Here is an 18,298-nt window from a genome sequence, read left to right as displayed (position 1 = left end):
TTTTTACTGTTTTCTATTCTATTATAATTTAAGTCGTTACCTTTTTCTCACTTTCCCACCTTACTGGCTTTGCATTTGCAATCCTCTTCCTGAAACGCTTGTTAGCAGCATTGCCTTATATCTTAACTGGGAATCCTAATTCCGTATGCATAGAGTATCTCCAGGTGGTGGTTCAACCTGTACCAGATCATTTCTAGGTAGACGAACTGGGTGAACGGAAACAGAGATTAGACTTCTCATTGCAATAACGTTCATACTTTTGGATTTTATACAATGCTTATATGTAACCTATACAGGAGCAAACGCACACATTAACACACACTTGTTAATAATTCACATCTTTGTTTTTTTAGGTATAGCTTCAGTGCAATTTTGAGCTGAAGGTTATTTATCTTTACTATAATGAACACTCATAAAAACTAACTATATACGCATAATATATTCTTTGAATTCTGCCAACGTGCCTAGCACATTCCTTAATCAATGTAGGTACTCAAAAACTGTTTAATTCATTTAGCAAACATTTATTGAGCTGCTGTTCTGGGAAAGTATCTTGGTAATAGGATTTATAGTCATAATCCTTGCCCTTAGAGATCCCAGTTAATGATGAAAATAAACACAAAGATAAATAACATTAATAGGTGCAATTGAGACATGCAAAGAAAGAAAATACTAAACACGAAGCGATTATCTATCTTAGCAATTTCCAAAGACTGAGTCAAGTAGCCCCTTCTCATGTTAATTTTAGTTGGTCACCAGAAACACTTTTTTATTAGATAATGATTTATTGCAAAAATAAATTACAAAAACCCCATAATTTGTGAAGATTAATCTGGTATGAGGTTACAGTAGACAGTTAATTTTAAGAAGTCAGTCACAGTAAAGAAAAACTAAGTAAATAAGAGTTTAAAGAGAACACAGCTCTTGCAACACTAGCGAAGCAGAGGTAAGGATGGTGTTTGGTGTTTGACAAATGTTGATTGATCACTCGCCAACCAGAAACATGTTGCATTCATAATGATGATCATAATTAAATATTATAATATTATCCTTTTTTGAGGGTTTACTCTGTATCCACAATTAGGTATGTTTTTCTATCCATCAATAGTCACAATATCCCAAAGACGTGTACCTTCTTGAGGAAACAGAGATTAAGCGAAGTGATGGCAGACATAAGAAAAAGTGTATTCTTTAATTTCTGTACAGTCATACTTACCAGGTGCTGAGTACTGGAGGAAATAATAGTTAAGTTTACTGACGTGACCTGACCTTGTAAATTTTGGATTTGAGTGGGGAAAACAAATGCCAGGTTAATAATTGCCATTTATGAGAGATGCTATGAAAGGGGACTCCAAATGAGCATTTGTGGCAGAACAGTTAGGGGTGGGAAGTAAGGACAGAGAAGACTTCCTTCAGCAGGTGATGTTAAATTTGGCTCTCACGAATTAAATAGCGGTTCCTGGGCACTACACAAAGAAAGCTTCAGTGAAAGTTCCTAAGGAAGGGTATAAAAAAGTCCAGTGTGCTTGGGTACAGGGAATTCTCCAGTCCCACAAACAGTGACAGAAGAGTGCCTGTGTTTCCACAGCCCTGCCAAGGGTAATTGTCAAAGTTTTGGATTTTTGTCGGTCTCGTGGGTAAGAAATGGTATGTCAATAGAGTTAGGTTCCATTTCCCTTATTATGAATCTCTTTTCTTAAGTTTAAGAGCTATTTACATTTTTTTTTCCATAAACATATTATTGGCACATTTTTCTATTTAAGTAAATTCATCTTTTGTCTACAATGTGAAGTATGTATTTTCTAATTTGACACATACCTTTCATTTTTATTATTTTAATTTTTTGGTGATGAAGAAAGCTTCTATTATTTTTTAAGCCAAATCAATCTGTGTTTTATGTTGTTTTTGAGGTTAGTGTCATACTGAGGAGTGTTATAAAACCCAAGATTACAACCTATTCTTCTGTGTCTTCTTTTAGTACTTCCATTTCATCAGTTTTCAAGTGTAAATACATGATCATTGGGATTTATTTTGGCACAAGGTGTGAGGTATGGATACCATTAGATCTTCCTTGAATTATTTCCACTTGCTGCAACACCATTTGTTGAAAAATCTATCTTTTCCCAATTGATTTGAATGTTGCCTGAATGCTGCCTTAATCCAACGCCAGATTCTTGTATTTGAGTCCTTTACTGGATCCATTCTTTTTTTTTTTTTAATTTAAGATTTTATTTATTAATTTGAGAGAGAGAGAGAGCAACAAGCAGGGTGAGGGGCAGAGGGAGAAGCAGGTCCACCGAATGGAGTGCCAGACGCGGGGTCTGATCCCGGGACTCGGGAGTCATGACTTGAACCAAAGGCAGATGTTTAACGGACTGAGCGACCCAGGTGATGAGTCTATATATTCCTGCACTACTAAGGCCAAGATTTAATTACTATTGTTTATATTGTTTTGTTATCTTGTAGGGCACTCACCTGCATAGAGTATTCATCTGTTTTAGAATTTTTCTAGTTTTTCTTATTTAAAAAAATGTTCTTACACATTAAAATTGGCTTTCTGCTTTAAAATTTCTTCTTTTAATTAAAATGTGTACTGAGAATTAGATTGAAGGAAATGAGGGAAGGAGCCAGGGAACTATTTTAGGGAGAACATTCTGGGCCAAAGAGATACAGTGTGTCAGGACCTAGAGCGGAGTGTGTCTGATGTGTTTGAAGAATGTGGAGACTGGAATATTGCTGCAGCAGAGAGAATGAGTTGAGTAAAGATCAAAGACAAGATCAGAGAGGTCATGGTGGTGGGGGTATGGAATGTGAGGGACAGAGCCCCACTGGTCCTTATAGATCATTATAAGGATTTCGGCTTCTAGACTGAATAGGATGAAAAGTTCCTGGCAGATTTAGAACATACGAAGCAGAGTAGAGCAGAGAAGTATCATATGCAAAATTTTTAAATTTTTGGTATCTGTTAAATGTCCAGCCCGTTCAATTCTAGGCATCCATCTGAAAGAGACGCAAACATACACAGGGAAAAAGAGAAAAAGAAAAAGGCAATCTACAAAGATATTTATTGCAGCATTGTTTGCTGGAGTGAAAATCTGACAACTGAAATAGCACAATAGGGAAATGGTTATTAAAAAAATTCCATGCTATTGACACACTATAGAACACTAAGAAGCTGTTACATGCACGGAGTAGGTTTGAAAGCACAGAAAAAATAATGATAGAGCTATTATTTCAAGGGCAAAGTGGCATAATGAGGGGAGCGCAGGCTCATCTTCTGGAGATGCTCATGGATGTGTTTGTGGATGAAGGGATGTGACATCTGGGATCTGGCTTGGCTCCTCCAACAGGCAGGAGCAGGTGTATGGATAACAAGAGTTTCAGTGAGTGGGCACTTACTGAGGTTAAGTTGCTGGCATAAGAGGATTAATTTCATTTTTCTCTCTACTTTGAATATGTTTGGAAAATTCCATAAAAGTAAAAAAAAGAATTTAAAAAGAGTATCAATTCATTAAGGATTAAAAACGTCAATGAAGAGGCACCTGGTGGCTCAGTTAAGCATCTGCCTTTGGTTCATGTCATCAACCTGGAGACCCAGGATCAAGATCCCATCGGGCTTCCTACTCAGCAGGGGAGTCAGCTTCTTCCTGTCCCTCTGCTGCTCCCCACTGCTTGTGCTTTCTCCCTCACTCACTCTCCCTCTCAAATAAATAAATAAAATCTTTAAAAAAATAAATAAAACATCACTGAAACATAAAAGTCAAGAAATAATTCCATAAAAGCCTTGGCTGTTTTCTGTACATTCAAGGCAGGTTCTTATTAGGAAGATAGATTTGTAATAAGTGTTTGGATATAGGAGACAATTGGTGTTCTGAGAATTAAATGAGATGATACATGTAAATTGTTTAGCCCAGGATTTGCAATACATATAAATCCAGAAGGTTTTCTGGAAGTTGCTTTTATCACTCAAAATGTATCTCAGTAATCTTTTTCACCTATCTTTCCACCTATCTATCCATCTCCTGGGTAACAGTCACATGATGTTTATTTATTTGGCTCTTCCCCATTGACATTTTCCCCTCTTGTAACTACCTTACAATGAATGTCTTCTAACACGTTTGTGCACCTGTTCAATTATCTCCATGGGGTAAGCCCCAGAAGCAGATTTGCTGGATTGAAACCAATGCATTTAAATAGATTTTTCCACGTTACCCTATAAAGAGATTGTACTCAAATACATTATCTCCAAGTAATTATTAAAGAGTCTATTTCCCCACAACCTTGGCAAGAGGTGCTATAAATATTTGTACATGTAAAAAAAAAAAAAAAACATTGTCTTCTTAATGCCCGAATATGTATTCCATGCATTATTAGTGAGGGTAAATGTATATTTATGTGTCTATTTTTGTTTCTGTCATTGCAAAATACTTTTCCACTTTTTTTTTTGTTTTGTTTTCCTTATTTTTCTATTGGATTCTTTGTCTTTATTGATTTGTTGGAGCTCTCTATATTAAGATTATTAATACTTTGTCGTATGTGTTGCAAACTATTTTCCCTAGTTTGCCATTTGTTTTTATGTAGTTTTAAATATTTTAACCTTTATTTTATGGAATCCAGGATTTATGGCTTGCTTAGAAAAGCCTTCCTATTCCAAAATTATAAAGCTATTTTTTTCTGTAGTCTCTCACACTCTTGGATTAATTTGTTTGCATTTGTAGCTTTAATCCATCTGGTCTTCATTACTGAGTTTGAGGTAAGGATACGCATTTTATTGCTAAATGCAGAGCCAACTGTTCTAGACTGCTTACTGAATAATGTATTGTTTATATCCAATTGGGAGTGACCATCTCATTATTATTTTTTGGATACTATGTATCGGCTCTTTTCACACCTTTGTTATTCCACATACACTTTAGGACCATTTGTTGTGTTTCAAGAATATCCTGAAAGGACTACATTTGAAATTACTTTAGGTATTAGGTGAGAATTGCCATTTGTGCGGCATAGTGTGTCTTCCCACTTCTAAGATATTTAGATAAACTTTATCATTAACTTCTCCATAAGTCTTTCAGTTCTTGTTAATTCCTATATATTGTATCATTTTGAGGGTTCTTTATACTTATATACGTATATGTATATACATATACATATATATATTTAATTTTATCTATTTATTTGAGAGAGAGAGAGAGAGCGACAGAGAGCATAGGTGGGGAGGAGAGGGAAAAACAGGAGCCTGTTGTTGGACTCATCCCAGGACCCTGGGATCATGACCCGAGCCGAAGGTAGATGCTCATCTGACTGAGCCATCCAGGCACCCCTTAAGGGTTTGTTTCCTTTCAATGAGATTATTTTTGCCTTACATTATTTTAGATATTGCTACATTATTTTAGATATTGCTAATGTTACATCTTTAACATACAGTGGATCTTTGCATGTGTGCGTACAGACACAAACACACACACACACACACACACACACGTGTAAATGAGTTTAATAATAGAGTGCTAAAGGGCGCCTGGGTGGCTCAGTGGGTTAAAGCCTCTGCCTTCGACTCCAGTCATGATCCCAGGGTCCCGGGATCGAGCCCTGCATCAGGCTCTCTGCTCGGCGGGCAGCCTGCTTCCTCCTCTCTCTCTGCCTGCTTCTCTGCCTGCTTGTGATCTCCGTCTGTCAAATAAATAAATAAAATCTTTAAAAAAAATAACAGAGTACTAAGATGTGCGATGGATATGAACCTATGAACCTTTGGGTGCATCATTCTATTTGCACATGTTTCAGGATTCTATGGCCCAACAATTACCCTCCCAGATAAGTGAAGTCAATGCATGTATCCACCAAAAAAATGTGTATACAAACATTTATAGCGGTTTTTTTTCACAAGAGGTAAAAATCAGAAATAATTCAAAATGTCTACCACTAGGAGAATAGATAAATTGTGATTTGTTTATGCTATGGGGTATTACACAGCAAACCAACAATAATAAAATAACTACTGATACAAGAAACAGCATGGAAAAATCTCATGAACAATATGCCATCATTCTACTTTGTGAAATTTGGGAACCAGCAAACTAATCTTGTAATAAAACTCAGGACAGTAGATACTTTGGGAGAGGTTAGGTATTGTCTAGGAAGGTGGGCTAATGACCTTGGGGTATGATGGAAATTTTTTTAATCTAAAAGTAACTCATAGTATCACTGGTACATAAATGTACCAGTAAAAGATAATTGAGTTACACGCTTAAGATTTGTTCAGTGTACTCAACATAAATTTTACCTACATTTTTAAAAGTAAGCATCCTAATAGGTTTGTGCCTATCCAGTCAGTAAAATAAAAATCAGAGTGGAAAAAAAAAAAAAGAAAGAGAAAATAGTTGTCTGACCTGCCTCAAAAATCCGCTCTTGACCATAAGACTCATTCTAAGCCCCTATGCTTTGGTCTGCTTTATCTGGATAGCCCCCAATATTCGACGCAGCATGCTCCTGGAGGATCTTTACTCCTACACCTGCTGCTCCTTATGTGTCCTATATTTCTCTTCGTGACATTTCTATCTCCTAGTCTCCCAAGCTAAAAGTTACAGCATCATGTTTTATGCCCTATAATAACTGAACATCATCTCATATAAATCTCTTTTCCCCTTTTTACTAACACTATCTTCGAATGGACTAAAAAATAGCCTTCTGATGGGATATTCCCTACACAATCTCTGTCCTAGTGTAGTTTGCAAAATGTTCTCAGTTTAATTTTCTAAAACGATGCTCTCTGTAGTGAAGGAAATGTTCTATAGCTGTACCATCTAACGTGTTAGCCACAAGCCACAAGTACTGGGCACTTGAAATGTGGCCAGTCTGGCTGGAAAACTAAATTATTAATTTCATTTCACTTCAATTAATTTAACCATAAAGAGCCAAATGTGGCTAGTGTCCAGTGGGTTGGACAGTGCAGTTCTGAAGGCACAGCTCCACAGATGGGATTAGATGTTACACCTTCGCTGACTCTGGACCTGAGTAGTTCCTGAATCAATATCAGTTCAATTGTCCCTCGTAGTCAAAAACAAACAAGTCATTCAGCCTAATAGACTTCTCCAAGCTGGGTTTGTTCTTTTAACATGGCTCCAGTCCTCGAGTAGGAACACTTTTTAATGCAAGAGCTCTTCTCAGGGACACATGGGTGGCTCAGTTGGTTAAGTGTATACCTTTGGCTCAGGTCATGATCGCGGGATTCTGGGATTGAGCCCCGCATCTGGCTCCTTGGTAAGCCAGAGCCTGCTTCTTCCTCTGCCTGCCACTCCCACTGCTTGTGCTCTCTCTTTCTCTGACAAATAAAAAAATAAAAAAATAAATCTTAAAAATAAAAAAAAGAGCTCTTCTCACCAGTGACCATAAATGCTAGATTATTTTTAAGTTGTCTAACTCTGTTCTACAGGTGTCCCAAAGGTTTCTACTTACCACTTCCATTTATTTTTTTTTAAATTTTTTTTAAAGATTTTATTTATTTATTTGACAAAGATCACAAGTAGGCAGAGAGGCAGGCAGAGAGAGAGGAAGGGAAGCAGGCTCCCTGCCGAGCAGAGAGCCCGATGTAGGACTCGATCCCAGGACTCTGGGATCATGACCTGACCTGAAGACAGAGGCTTTAACCCACTGAGCCACCCAGGTGCCCCACCACCCCCATTTAAAAAGCATTTTATTGCAGCCTCCAATCCAAATGACAGATACTATGTGTGACTGAAGCCAGGCTATATTGTCTATTACATGTACAGATAAGCAGAAATTATAAACTTAATTGGATCCAGTCAAAACTTGGGTGATTCATTTATGGTATACCAATAGGATATTACTATACAGCTATTAAAATGATTTAGATTTGTACTGACACAGAAAGATATTTATATCAAATTATAATACAAAATCAGCAGGATATCAAATACTAAACATTCCAATCCTAATTTATTTTTAATATGAAAATATGTATACATTGACAGAGGAATAAATTGAAGGGAAATACATTAAAATGTTAACAGCAGTCGTTTATCTCCAGGTGGTAGAATTTGTAGTCAATCAAAATTTTCTATGCTAATTGATATTAACACTCTTTAAAAATGAAAACAGCATATTCAAATTCAGCAGGATATTTCCAGACCAGATGTAATTTCTGAGTTAGTAACCATTATCTGCAAAATCCGTACATTGCTACAATAACAGGCAAACAGAAATCCCAAGGTTAGCTTTTTAAATTATTCAACAATAGGTCTCTACTGATGGAGATTCTGGAAAGACTCCATATATGTCCCCAAACAATGTCAAGTGTAATTCTACGGTGGGAATAGTATTCTAAGAAATGTTTACCAATTCCAAAAATTGGAAGTGTATATCTATTCAAAGATTTAAATTGAAAAGAGGAAAGGAAAACTAAAAACTAATCATTAAAAAGGGGATTAAAAAATAATGTCACAATGGAGATGACTTTTCTAAACACAGCACATAACCCAGACACTGTAGAAGACTCAGCTACATGACAAAAACTACAAAAAGCAGTATCAAAACAAATGACTGAGAAGTATGCAACTAATATCCAGAAGAAATTTCCTTAATACATAGGTATTTTCTATAAATCCAGAGAACAGAGAACAAAAATATACATGAGATATAAATGCAAAACTCAAAATAGTCATTATTTTGGGAAAGGAGAAAAAGAAAATTAGAAGCTGATAGATAGTTTCTAAGGTACTTGTAAGCTATTTTTTTCTTTCAATTAAGTGATGGGTTCACAAGTGTTTGATTATTCTATAATCACTCTGTGTGGATGTGTGTGTGTGTAGTCTATCTATCTACACATGTATATTCTGTATGTATGTTTCCAGAAAAAATTAATTGTTAAACAAGATTTGATTACCCTATGGGTCAGAGTAAAGAGAAAAAAACAATTTTGAGTGAAAATGTATGTTGATATTTCTGTGGAGAACTATGACATACATAAAAATTATAAGGTACATACTTTTGACCCAATATTTCTACCTCTAGGAAACTTACTCTAAATATATACTTGAATGTGTCTTATATGAAATTACATTATACAAGGCTATTTATTGTAACATCATGAGTTACAGTAAAAATGGGAAAACAAATTATTGACAGGGAGCCTAGTATATAAAACACAGTAGTATATTCTTTTTTTTTTTTAAGATTTTATTTATTTATTTGTCAGAGAGAGAGGGGGAGAGAGAGCAAGCACAGGCAGACAGAATGGCAGGCAGAGGCAGAGGGAGAAGCAGGCTCCCTGATGAGCAAGGAGCCCGATGTGGGACTCGATCCCAGGACGCTGGGATCATGACCTGAGCCGAAGGCAGCTGCTTAACCAACTGAGCCACCCAGGCGTCCCCACAGTAGTATATTCTTAATACACATGCAGCTGTAACAAAGAATAAAGAAAAAAAAGAAGACAGATAAAGGAATTTCATGATATATTATTTTGTGAAAAACTATGTGGAAAAATGTGCTATAATTAGTTTATTAAAGAGATACATGCTTGTGTATTTACAGACTCTCTGAAGAGGGATACTTGGTTGGATGAAAGAGCAGATGGAAGAAAGGGTGAGTGCTATCTATTTATTTAAAAAGTTTCCACATAGCTTTGTAATTAGTCATCAAAGTAAATTAAGTGCATTTTATAATTATACACAGTATGATTCCAGTTACATAAACGAACACCTTAACAGAGGAAAGGAAATTGCAAGAAACACTCGATAGCAAATTAATTATAGTTGCATTTTTGTGACCGAGCTCAGAGGCTTGTTCACATTTCTCCTTTTTCATAAGGACAACTCATGGACACTTAACAACACAAACTTCCAGTGTTTTTTATGAGCTATCATAAGGAGTTGGTCCTGACAAAATTTGAAAAAAGATAAAATATTAGTTCCTTCCTCCTGTGTGGGGAGAATTTTCAGTTACCCTCTCACATCATTTAACAAAAGCTGGAGTAACAGTTCATAGCTTGTTGGTGAATGAATAAAAGACACCTCCTCAGTTTAACTGGAAACATACAATTCTGTTCCAAACCCTCTCTGGGAGAACAGAAGAGATTCAAACTTCCCAAGTGAATTGTTTTCTTCCTTGAGGAGAGGGAAGAGGTGAGGAGGAAGTGTTGTAACTATTCTTCTAGTCAACAAGAGGATCTAGGCCAGTTTGTGACACTGCCCTGTGAGAATACCACAACACAGCCCCCCAAAGACTACACAGAGTTATTTGATTTTGTCACATCAAAACTAGAGACTCGATGTGTTTGTGAGTGGAGAGAGGTGATAAACCCAATGCAGCAAAATTCAAAGTTATATTGATGTTCACTGATAATCTTTTCATTTTTTCTATAGGATTTTTTGTTTGTTATAAAAAGTTGAGTTAAAAAGGAAAGAAAAATTTGGCTAGGAAGGATTTCCTAACAGTCAAAACTTAATATAGAAAGTTCTCCAGTCTCAGCCAATTTCTAATACAGGAGGCCTAAGAGTGGAGGACTAGGGTGTGACTGAGTGGGCTTATCTGAGCCTTTGGTTACAGGGGTAGTACTCTTATATAAAAGACACTACTATGCCTTACCTACGTATTTTTTAACACATTGGTATCATTCTGGTCTTTAAGAACTATCATTACAACATATACCCTACATTAACTATTTCTTGCAGTATAACAATATTACTATAAATTTCCTACCTCAAAACATTTGTCATCTCGCAGATAAGGTGTTGGAATGGCTCACCTCCCGGCTCTGCCATGCTATAATCTAGATGTCAACCAGGGCTGTTATCTTTTGAAAGCTTTTTTTTTTTTTTTTTTAAAGATTTTATTTATTTACTTGGGAGAGAGAGAGAGAATAAGAAGGGGGAGGGTCAGAGGGAGAAGCAGACTCCCTGCCGAGCAGGGAGTCTGATGCGGGACTCGATTCTGGGACTCCAGGATCATGACCTGAGCTGAAAGCAGTGACTTAACCAACTGAGTCACCCAGGCACCCATATCTTTTGAAAGCTTTAGTGGAAAAAGATTCCCTTTCAAACTCTTGAGATTGTTGGAAGCATTTACTTCCTGGATGTGTCTTGGACTGAGAGACTCCGTTTCGTGCTGACTGTTGGCCAGAGGCTTCCCACCGTTCCTTGCCATAATGACCACCCCAAAGTCCGCTTGCTTCATCAAAGTCAGCAAGGGAGAAAGCCTCTCCAAAAGATAAATGTTAGAATCTTACATCACATAACAGATGCAATATCTTGTCACCTTTGCTGTATTCTATTCTATTAGAAGCAAATTCCAGGTCTTGCCTATACTCCACGGGGGTGGATTAACACACACACGAATACCAGGCAGTGAGGTCAGGAGGCCCTTTTACAGACTATCTGCCATACCACCTTAACAAGAGAAAGTTGTTTGTTTTTTTTTAAGACTGTTCAAACTGCTCTTCCTTATATTTTCAGAGATCATGTGCATCATTTATCATCATCTTTAAGACCCTCATCATATTTAAGTCCCTTTAAATAGTTGAAGCCCAGTCTCTCCTAGAGGATATTTGTATTATTTGTTCCATTTGATTCTATTATTAATAGATATTCTATCTATTAATTTGGATATTTCCAAATTAGGAATATTAAATAATCTAGGAGAGTCTTTTAGCCTAGCTTACACTGTTCTTATGTGTATATAATCAATCTTTACTGCAGGGCATTTTTTTTTAAGATTTTATTTATTTATTTGACAGAGAGAGAGCACAAGTCGGTAGACAGGCAGGCAGAGAGAGAGAGGAGAAAGCAGGCTCCCTGCCAAGCAGAGAGGCTGATGCGGGACTCGATCCCAGGATTCTGAGATCATGACCTGAGCCGAAGGCAGAGGCTTAACCCACTTAGCCACCCAGGCGCCCCTACTGCAGGGCATTTTTACTGAATGCCTCCCAGCTGCCAGGCAATGGGATATTTTGGGGGGATGCAGACTGACATTCTAGGAACTCATATTCAATAAGAAGACCATCCTTCTATATGATGCAGACAATTATATGAAGATGCAACTTACAGCTATAGTTTTTCTGTGTAAACCTGTGCATCAGAGAAAAAGATGAAACAAGACACGGACCTTTCTCTGAGGGAGAAACTCTTTCTCTTATTGGTCTGTCTCTGGTCCTCATATCCCTTCTTAAGGTTATCCAGAATATCTTCAATCTCCTGAAAATGAAATACATGTCCTCTCTACGGCTTGCACCCTTCAAAACTGCCCAGTCAATACGGGGCTGTCAATACTCAGTCAGCAGTCGGTATCCATCAAGTCAGGGCCCACGTGGGTTTCTCTGACCCTGGCATCAAAGGAGAACCATCAAGGGATCTTTATTCTTTCTGGGATTGCTATAACCAAACAAAAAGAGCTTTAGAGTTATTGACTTATTTAATACTTTCTAACAACCCAGTGAGATCTTTATTATTATTCCCTGTTTTATAGATGAGGAAATTGAGGTACAAGAGAGGTTACATAATTCCTTCAAGGATTCATATCTAGTGAAGAGGAGGCAGTAGACTTGGGGCCAAGCCGGCAATCCAACCCAATATTCTTCTGCAGCCTTTGGTATCAATTCACTAGCTCCCCATTCCTGAGAATGGAAATAGGACATGGAAAAGAGTGGTGCCTGATTACGCCAACGGCATAGCTTTGACTGCTCCAGAACAGTTCCTCCTTCAAAGTAAGAGTGATGCTTGGCTTTCTTGGTCAGACACGCATTCTATCATTGAAAAGAATGCTCGTTTTTTTTAAAAAAAAAAAAGGGCGCCTGGGTGGCTCAGTGGGTTAAGCCGCTGCCTTCGGCTCGGGTCATGATCTCAGGGTCCTGGGATCGAGTCCCACATCGGGCTCTCTGCTCAGCAAGAAGCCTGCTTCCCTCTCTCTCTCTCTGCCTGCCTCTCCGTCTGCTTGTGATCTCTCTCTGTCAAATAAATAAATTAAAAAAAAAAATCTTTAAAAAAAAAAAAAGAAAAGAAGGGCGCCTGGGTGGCTCAGTGGGTTAAGCCGCTGCCTTCGGCTCAGGTCATGATCTCAGGGTCCTGGGATCGAGTCCCGCGTCGGGCTCTCTGCTCAGCAGGAAGCCTGCTTCCCTCTCTCTCTCTCTCTGCCTTCCTCTCCGTCTACTTGTGATCTCTCTCTGTCAAATAAATAAATAAAATCTTTAAAAAAAAAAAAAAAGAAAAGAAAAGAATGCTCGGATGCAAATTAAAATTGGGTACATCTGCTCTTGATTTTGTAAGGATTTATACTTATACCCTTCTCTGGTGCTTTCTTCAGTGATTATTATGTAGAGGGAAAACCCATTTTTCAAGAAGCTTCCAAAGCCAAATCGTGCCTGGGGTAAACCTTGAGAAAACCACTCCCCCCTCCAACACCGGTCATACTAAAACCCCATTTTTCTACAGGTATATGATAAAATCAGGAGGGTTCTTTTGATTCTTCTTTTTTGATCCTAGGCAATGTCCAAAGGTCATTCTGTCTCCTCAGACCGAAGTCATTCTTTTCATTAACTGTAATTGGCTTTAGGATACTTGCTAATTCTGCCCCTTTTGTTGGGTGTTCCAAGAGTCAATAATAGGTCTCAGTGCCCTCAGGGCCTCCCTATCTCAGTTTCCCAGATATAAGGATTCCTAAAAGAATCCAAAGTTCTTCCCAGGGGTCAAAAACTAGTAGACAAGCATTTCTTTGTTGTTAGAATTTTATTTGAATTCAAATAGAAATACTGATTTGTATTTCTCTTGGAAGATCTGGCAGCAATGGACCCTTTGCTTCTAACCAGCAAATATTTTTGTGGAATGGAAAGCCTCTAGTTCACCCTAGTTAGCACTTTCCTGCTTCATTCTTCTTTACACCTGTAGGAGTTCAATTCACTAGTCTAAATCTGTGGTCGCAGGGTGCTCTGTAGCTAAGTAGCACCAGCATTACCTAGAACTTTCAGAAATGCAGAATTACAGGCCCATTTCATATCTGCTTCATCAGAGTCCACTTTTTTAGCAAGAAGCCTAGATTTCATTGTACATTAATGTTTAGGAGGCCCTGATCACTTCCTGTTTTACCTTTACTCACCATCTACTAACGTGCAATTTTATACTACAGCAATACCGTGATTTTCCTACTCAAACCAGTGTCTTGTCTTCTTGACGTTATGGTGCGATTTGTTTTGCCGAAATGGCCTTCTACAAGCCACCCACATTGCTGTAGAAAACTCAGACTCATCTTTAAATTTCTGCATAGAGGGCACTTGCCTCTAGGACTTTTCAGCAACCCATCCTCACCCCAACTATAATGAGGTAAAGCATTCCTCCTCTGTGTTCTAATACCCTGTATGTGATTCTTCAAGATCACAGCCGTTGAGTTCTGTGGTTGTATATACCGTGAACTCCTGGTGAGCTCAGTGAATGTTCTAATCATTTTTCTCGGTCTAGGTCATACAAGTGGGTTGAATGGTGGCCCTCAAATAGAGATATATTCATGGTCTAATTCCATAAACCTGTGGCGATGACCTTATATGGTAAAAGGGTCTTTGCCAGTATAATCAAGTTAAAGACCCCAAAATGAGATCATCATGGGTTATCCTGTGGGCAATAAATCCACTAACAAGTGTCCTTATAAGAGACACACAGAGAAGGAGGAGAAGGCCAGCTGAAGGTGGAGGCGGAGATTGGAATGATGCAGGCAGAAGATGCGAACACTTGGAGCCATCAGGAGTTGAATAAGCACAGGAAGATTCTTTCCTAGAGCCTTCAGCAGGAATACAGCACCCAAACCACCTTAATCTTAGACTTCTGGCCTCCAGAACTGCCAGAGAATATACTTCTATTGTTTTAAGCCAATCAGTTTATAACAACCTGTTACAGCAGACAGTCCTAGGAAACTAAGAAAGTGCCTGATATATTTGATAATTTTCCAATTGCATAACAACTGCATAACAATACTGAACTCCTACTAGCTACCAGGCTTTTTTTTTTCCAGGTACTTTTCAAATATTTTGAGAGATAAACTGCAGGACAGGTGGCAAGGTGGCTTGGGAAAAGGGTGTGCAGACGTACAACGTAGAAGGTGCTCAGAGGAGGATAGCGTTTATCACATGCATTCCCATTTAAAGAACTGGACTGGCAAATTCTCATTTAAAGAACCAGAAAATTTCAGATGAAATTTTTTAAAGAAGATTTATTTATTTATATTAGAGAGAGTGTGCTCCAGCGAGTAGGGGGAGGGACAGAGGGAGAGAGAGAGAGAATCCCGAAGCAGACTCCCCGCTGAGCTCAGACCTGCTCAGGGGCTCAATTCCTGGACCCTGAGACCATGATCTGAGCCGAAATCAAGTTGGATACTGAACCAACGGAGCCACGCAGGTGCCCCCAGATGAAGTCTTTAATGACCAACCGGAGAAGATGAGCCACACCCGTAAGAGTTCATCGGCTTATTTCACATGCCAGTCAGCTTGCTCTAAGGCCCATGAAATCTTGAAAACAATAATACAGCCAATCAGAAAGAGGACAACTTACAGGACAGATGGGTCCAAGAGTCAAAGAATACCAAAACCTAATTAAGCTCGGTTTCCAAATGCATGAAAAGTGAAACACCTTTATGTTTTTCATAACTTTCCCCCCTCATAACCTTAGAGGGCCTACAGGAAATGCTGTTCTTTATAGCAAATGAATATTAAGGTTAAACAATTCTTCGATTTTTTCCCTGAAAAATTAATTATAGTTATTTTAAAGTTTTTTTTTTAAAAGATTTTATTTATTTATTTGATAGAGAGTGAGAGAGAGAATGACAGGGGAGAAGGTCAGAGGGAGAAGCAGACTCCTCATGGGGCTGGGAGCCTGATGCGGGACTTGATCCCGGGATTCCAGGATCATGACCTGAGCCAAAGGCAGTCGCTCAACCAACTGAGCCACCCAGGCACCCCTATAGTTATTTTAAAATCAAACATGTGGTTAAAGAGTGGCACCTATAGGTAGTGCTGGGCCGGTCAATGCTTACCAACCAGCTGAGGGGAGCAGCTCTGATGGCAGCAAGGCGGGGGGGCATTCACTGTGACCGATTTTAGGGATTGAATGTGATGTCAGCTGGCTGGCACATTTCCTGAGAATGTCACAATCAGCTCTAGCAGGCTCTAACACAGTAACAAGAAGGGGGGACTCACACAAAAGAATTATCAGCATTCAGATTAAAGAAGTCTACTGACAAAATGGGGACCAATAGGAACTGGAAGAGGCTGAATAATGCTTTCCAACTCCCTGAGTAACACAAAGGAAGAAAAAAAAGGGGGCATCTCTAATGTGATCTAGTTTTTATGATACTTTATCTTTCCACACACTCAAGAGATACAGAGAGAAACACACTAAGTTGTTTTATTTAATTCTGTACATGACCCAGTTAAGGTAAGGGCAGTGTTCTGGAAACTATGAAAAATTGTGCCTACGAAATGAGAACTGAAATCAACATAACGCCCCACCCCTATGTTAAACATTAAGACCAAAGGTAATTGTGCAACTGACTTTAGGCAATTTACTCCTGAAAGATAAGACTATGAACCACCTAAAACGACTGGATTAGCAAGACCAACAGCGTGCTCTGTGGTCACCTCACTGTGATCTGTGTTGTGATGTCGCAAACTAGGCTCCAACTCTATCAGCTCTCTGCCTTGCAAAACCGACCTTAGAAATTACCAACCACAGGCCCTTGACAGCCTATATTCTTCACTCACTTCCCAATTTATCTTAAAGATTCTCAAAAACACGTATGTTCCCTCCCTGCCCAGCTCTGGATGCTCTTATTTGGACGAATTCCCAGAGCTACAACCAGTGCCTGTGGTCAAAGACAGACCCCTCTCAGGACAAAAGGCAAAAAGTTGAGAAAGGGAGGGAGTGGGGAATGGATGGAGTATGGCCAAGGGTGAAGAGGACACGGACCAATCTTCAGGAGGTGGGGCTGTCAAATCAGTCTGGGATTCACCAGCCTTCCCTCCCTGTTTATGAGGGCTATAGAGGGTTCCGTGCTGCCTGTTACTCAACATGGTTAGGGCAGAGGGAGAGCATTTCCAGTGAGCTACACACCCGCAGGAAGAGCATGCACAGAAACAGAGGCAGGGGGGCGCCTGGGTGGCTCATTGGGTTAAGCCTCTGCCTTCAGCTCAGGTCATGATCTCAGGCTCCTGGGATCCAGCCCCACATCAGGCTCTCTGCTCAGCAGAGAACCTGTTTCCCCCCCTCTCTCTGCCTGTCTACTGTGATCTCTCTCTCTGTCAAATAAATAAATAAAAATCTTAAAAAAAAAAAAAAAAAGAAACAGAGGCAGGAACCCCTAGTAAGGTCACATGACATTCCCCAATTGTTTTCATCAGTAGCAGAGAAACTTCACTGGAGGAAGGCAGCCACGCAGAGCAAGAGCAGACAGCTTGGTATTATCTTCCAGTTGCTATTGACATCCTTTGTATAAGTCTCATGACAGATCCCAAAAGTACAGTTTCAAGCTGAATCATAGACACTTTATATGCAATGCTTAATCACCATTCAAAAATACAGACATGATTTGTTCATAATATTTCCACTTCTAGAAATTCTGCAAACATTGGGATCTACCTGGTACAGAAAGTGTCAGAACACCTCATTATCCTGAGGGGACAAGAAAAGCCAGTCAACCCCTAGATTTATTGTTCCCAATCTCCTTGTTATTCTGAGTGCCTGGAAGATCCTAGCATTTCCACAATTGTCAGCTGATTAATTTATGACCTGTTAATTGTTGGTATTAACTTAATATAAATAATATTAAGGAGTATCAATTTGTCACATATTAATTAAGAGTAAACATTTTTTTTAAAAGATTTTTTATTTATTTATTTGACAGAGAGAGAGATCACAAGTAGACGGAGAGGCAGGCAGAGAGAGAGAGAGGGAAGCAGGCTTCCTGCTGAGCAGAGAGCCCGATTCGGGACTCGATCCCAGGACCCTGAGATCACGACCCGAGCCAAAGGCAGCGGCTTAACCCACTGAGCCTGACCCAGGCGCCCCAAGAGTAAACATTTATTAATTTTAAATATTTAAAACAATTCCCATCCATCCAGGATTCAAACTGGTGCTTACTACTTGTTTACAGCTGTCAAACTTGGAAACCAGTAGCCTGAAAAGCACAAGTTTTTTGTTAGACCCAAGTTTAAGGAAGCACAGCAGTATTGGTGGAGACCAAAATCACTCACAATATAACCAGCAGCTAAACACTGGGCTCTGTACCAAATCCCAGCTGGAACGTCTCATGTGGT

The 18,298-nt window shown here is 38.9% G+C and overlaps 1 protein-coding gene across 4 annotated transcripts in view; it reads right to left on the bottom strand.

Annotated features, from left to right (window-relative positions):
- TRIML2 (tripartite motif family like 2) overlaps positions 1-18,298 on the bottom strand; it is a 46,057-nt gene that overhangs the window by 7,787 nt on the left and 19,972 nt on the right. For 3 of the 4 annotated variants that reach the window (XR_007125402.1, XR_007125403.1, XR_007125404.1), the window contains one exon: positions 60-206. The exons of the other annotated variant lie outside the window; for it this stretch is intronic. The gene's annotated coding sequence lies outside the window, so the exon portion shown is untranslated. The remainder of the gene's footprint in view (positions 1-59; positions 207-18,298) is intronic. 4 annotated transcript variants of the gene reach the window in all.

This window comes from Lutra lutra, chromosome 2, assembly GCF_902655055.1.
Source record: "Lutra lutra chromosome 2, mLutLut1.2, whole genome shotgun sequence".
NCBI lineage: Eukaryota > Metazoa > Chordata > Mammalia > Carnivora > Mustelidae > Lutra > Lutra lutra.
The sequence above is the reverse complement of the archived record's forward strand: the minus strand, read 5'-3'. Positions and strand labels throughout refer to the sequence as shown.